Here is a 5,397-nt window from a genome sequence, read left to right as displayed (position 1 = left end):
ATTGGCTCTGGAACCCCTGTGAATCATTAGGTAATCTCATTAGGTAATAATGACCTCATTGGCTGGTTCCTATACCTCCCAACTAGTGTAAGTGAGCAGTTTGGGAATAATCAAAACCAGGATGTTGTGCGTATCTGCATTGCTTTCAGTTCTCTCCTGCCATCCATTTCTGTTATACTTTGTTTTTAAGTCAGATACAAAATACTAAAATTCCTGCAACTGTGACATTGAATGAAACACCAGCAGTTTTTAGAGTTCAAAGAAGCAACAAAATGCAGGAGAGAGGAACATGTTGGTGTGTTTGATGTGAAAAAATATCTTTGCAGCATTGCTGTTTCTTTGAGGGCAGAGAGTCAGATTCTCCAGAGACCCCACATCTCCACCAATTAGATATGAGAGCAGTGAAGCGCTTTTCTTTCTTTCTTTCTTTCTTTTTCTTTTCTATAGGGAAAATATAATTAGCCAATAATCCTGTAATGGCAAAGCTGAATTTTCAGCAGCTATTATTCCAGTCATCAGTGTCACGTGATCCTTCAAAAATCATTCTTATTTGCTGTTTTGCTGCTCAAGAAACATTTGAAAAACAGTTATGCTGCTTAAAATTTTTGTGGAAACCATGATCATTTTCCCCCTCAAGATCATTTAATGAATAGAAAGTTCAAAGAACTGCAGTTATTTGAAACAGAAATAAATTACAATGTCTTTAACTCTCATAAAATAATACATGTATTACTGAATAAAAGTATAATAAACAGAAATAAAATATAAAACGGGACATTTTTTGAATGGTGGTGTGAATTTACAGTAAATATTTGTTTTGAAATGTATAAAACAATCAGTGCTTATAGTTATAATAATAGAGGAAGTACATATGGGTTGCAGGGACACTAGATAGATATTAGAGAATAGAGCCCCTAAAGGGTTAAATCGCCCATTATCACTTTAAGGTGATAATCATGCATTATGATGGCAAAAATAATCTAAATCATAAAATAGGCAAAAACTATTGAATAGCCAATATTATATATTTGCAAATACTGATCATTAAAAAAAATAAAACAAAAAACTATGACCAAAAGCTAAAGATATTGTACCAAAATATCACACATTTCTTTCTATACTATTATAATGTATAATAGTATATTGTGTATCTTCATTCTCTACCAGTCTCTCTGTCGCTCTCGGTTTCTTTTTCCCCACGTCCCTGCCAAGCCCAATGGTTTTTGCTGTGCGATCCTCAACTTTACCTGCCAGAATTGGGAGAGCAGTAGTCATCCATCTTCAGGACATACTTTGGCACCGTGAATGTTAAATTAAAAACATCTAAGAGAACTGGGTCATATGGACTTTAAGTGTTGAAGACAGTGCTTAGAAAATGAGCATCATCAATCACTGCAATGCTCTGTGAATTCAGCATCACTACAGCCCAATTATAAAGGTTGATAGACTGGAGACGATGTTTGTTTTTCAGCAAAATGTAAATTTTTAAACTGTAACCAGGAACTGTGTAGATTTAATGTCTACTATCAAGTCACATTACATTAATCACTTAATCAGTTTGTATACACGAATGTAGTCCTTTAACTGTCATTTACCTGTTTTCTGGGTCAATTCAGCTGAAATACTATTCTTGTCTTTTTCATAAAACAACATTCTAGCTATTATTTTTATGTTGTTTTTAGTTGTTATATGCAACCATCTCTTGTGAGTTTATATATCAGATGTTTTCTGCTTTGAGAGTTCTTTATTTCGGGTGTCTGAAAATCCTTTTAGATGTATAAATCCCTGTCATAACCTCTCAAACTGAATGAAAGCTGCAGTTTTCAGCGTTTAGAACAGACTGTTCATTTCCTCTGCGTGCTTCCTCTGATTGACAGCTGACATTCTGAGCGATGACAAGGATGGCAGAGAGAAATATCATATCACTGAGATAATAATAGACCACGGACTCTTAAAGCTGTGGAGAGAACAAGCAAGATTATATTCTCTGATGACTTTAGCACCCCCAACTACTAGTGTTTTATATAGTTATTTAAAGTGGTGGCACACTGATTTATATATAGTATGTATAATCATCATCTCATATAAAATAGGCATTCATCATTTTTGTGCAATAACGCAAGAGACAGTATCTTTTTTATAATGTTTCATTTGCAAACATAAGATTTTGGCAAAGAAAGTAGGAATTCGTAGAACTGCATATTTGTATAATCAACTAGTCAGTGGGTTGTCTGAACAACTAGTTGACTAGACTGTCTTAGCCCTGGATAATTGGGCTGATTTAAGGTCCACCACACAAAGCACATTCATGCATTAATGAACAGCTAGATACGCATACAAATGTAACCAAATGCTTGAGGCCCAGAGATGTGCTTTTTTAAATGCATATTTTTGGTTTTACTGTGAACGATTCAGCCATGCATGTGCTTTTAAACCAAATATATTTCAATATTTTTTAAATCAAATCGTTGACAGACTTCAATGGACTGCACCAAGTACTCACCCAAGTTTTTTTTTTGGGGGGGGGGATAATCTGTTTCACTCAGATATACATCACAATCTGGAAGATCTGTCACTACTTCTGTTCATTGCAGCTATTTTTAACTTGACACAGCATCTTGACACAAAATTCATGGTGTGAGATTTTGACAAAAATTTTTTTGAGTAAAACAATGCAATGGCCAAGTCTCTCACAGTTGGCAGTCTCATAGCATGTTAAGAAAACAGTGACTCTAAAAAAAACTTGTAGACAAAAAAGTCAAACTATTCAGTTGGTGGATCAGCCATCCTGACCAATCGCTAATAGAAAGCAGATTACTTTAAATAAGTTTTTTAATAAATTGAGTTAATCTGATTTGCATTCATGCCACACTAAAACTTAAGGGGTGTCTGTATATGTGAGAGAGATGATGTGAGAAAGCATGTTAAAACATGCCGTTTGTTGCATCTCACAGCCACATTTTGCTTTCTCATTACAAAGCCCCTGGCTCTACTCTCTGTTTTTTTGTTACTGAATGTGAGCAGAGAGAAATATCACAGTACTTGTATGATTTAGAAGTGCGGCAGACGCAGATGACTGCCAGTTTAGATAGATATGATATTAGACTGATATTCCACTCCCACTGGGTTTCCGCATTAGCTCAGAGCGATCTCTCACTCTTCCGGTCCTTTATGAGCAGTTCAGTCAGTGGGCACCTTTTGAACATGACTGCTGTTAAAGTATTTTCCCTCCCACATCGTTCCGACTCTCTTAGAGGATTCACACATGAGTAGCGCTGTCTGACGGATTTGGATGCGATGTCTCTTCACTTCAGCATGACCTTTGACTCGTATAGTCAGTAGGCGGTGTAATAAAGACTGCAGCGATGGCTGTGACGTATGTCAAATGTCATATGACTGGAGCTGTCTGATGCCTCACAAGTCTCAATAGTAGATTTAGCTGTCATTTTAAGGGCGCTTGGTAAGCCATACAGCTCTCTGAGCTCCAGAGCAGATGGCCTCTATCAGTGCTGCCAGTTTTGATGTAACGTGTACGGCCCAATCAGAGCCAAGCACTGCTGCTTTAGCCTGATTGCACTGTGGAGGTTTAAACTGCACTTTAAGCCTCTGGCAATAGATGCACTTTCACCGAATTTTTTACCACCCGGGGTCAATCTGTCTCACTTTGGAAAGTTGATCGATTCCAAATTAAATGGAAAATTATTCTAAGTCATGAAAGCAGCAGGGCTGGACCTGAAAATGTTTTATATCACAAGCTGCCTAATCTAACTCAGTAATGATGTTGTTTTCAGCCATGTTTATCAAGACCTGCAGCTTTTAAGTTTCTGCAAACAGCATCTCCTGCTTCGTTGTGCTGAGATGGTCCTCAGTCTCTTTCTGTCGACACTGTGGGTATTTTTAAAGTTGAGGTCAAACAAATAGAAAGAAAATATCAATATTATTGAAACATGTAGTATGCATTTTTTACATTTAATTTATGAAATCAAAGGAAAAAATGATTACTCATTTAACGTATTATTATTATTAATCTTTTTTTTAATAACTTTTTGGCATAATTTTTTATTTCTTTTACATTTTTTAAGTTAAGGGGTCACAGATATATTTTTATTAAATTTATACTTTCAGTCATCAAGCATGCATTAAATTGATTAAAGGTGACAGAAAAGACTTTTGTTACAAAAGATTTCCATCTCAAGTAAATGTAGTTGTTTAGCACTTTCTATTTATCAAGTAATCCTCAAAAAAGGTAGCAGTTTCCGTAAAATATTATACAGTACAATTATTTTCAACATTGATAATATTAAATGTTTCTTGAGCACCAAATCAGCATATTAGAATTATTTCTGAAAATGCCGCCTTCACTGGAATAAACTGCATTTTAAAATATATTAAAATAGAAAACAGTCATTTTAAATTGTAACAATATTTCACAATGTTACTGTTTTCATTAAAAAATTATTTCTGACCACAGACATTTGGACTTCACCAGTGTGGTCACTGACCACATATTCTATACATTTTCCTGCTTAAACAATTAATAAAAATCATTACTTTCTCTATATTATTTCAATTTCTTATTTGTACATGGTAAAACGGTACTTGTTTGAACAATGATTCAGCAACATTCTGTTTGCATGCTCTATTTCATCACTTCCAATCATGGGAAATAGATCACAGCTATCCTATCTCTTGCATTCATGCAAATACAGCAGCAGGTCTAATGATTCTCACTAGTATAACTTTCCCTGAAACGGATGTCTCTCAGTGCACTGGTACTCTGGGGCTAGGACAGTATATCTCTGTGACAGGCTGGGGGGGAGGGTTGTGCATATTAATGCCTCACAGATCATGTCTGTGTACAGGGCCAGGATCAAGCAGGCAGTCTGGGCCATGAATCCTCATCAGTCGAGGGTTCTGGCAGGATGGTGATACTAATGCTGGAGGCTGTGCATATTAATGCCTCACAGATCATGTTTGTGTACAGGGCCGGGATCGAGCAGGCAGTCTGGGCCATGAATCCTCATCAGTCGAGGGTTCTGGCAGGATGGTGATGCTAATGCTGGAGGGAGTGCATATGTGTGTGAGGGATGTTAACTTCTCAAACAAACTTCCATTTTGCTGAGAGTGGAGATACGGTATCTGACATGCCCAAAATAAAATGTCCACTGCTTCTAAGTCCTTCAGGCTAATCACATAGCCAAGGCATCAAATGCTAGTTTATGCAAAATTACTCAAACTACTAATAGAAGTATCATATTTTCTGAGCCAAAATCTCCTTGGAAAGACCAGCTTCCTTACCAAACTCTCCATTACCCCAGGATTTAACCAGTCACTTCTGAAACCCAATGAGTCCTTATGAAATCTCTTAGAGGAATGTCCTTCTCCGAGAGCATGCCA

Source organism: Sinocyclocheilus grahami, unplaced genomic scaffold (genome assembly GCF_001515645.1).
Source record: "Sinocyclocheilus grahami isolate Dianchi unplaced genomic scaffold, SAMN03320097.WGS_v1.1 scaffold626.1, whole genome shotgun sequence".
NCBI lineage: Eukaryota > Metazoa > Chordata > Actinopteri > Cypriniformes > Cyprinidae > Sinocyclocheilus > Sinocyclocheilus grahami.
The sequence above is the reverse complement of the archived record's forward strand: the minus strand, read 5'-3'. Positions refer to the sequence as shown.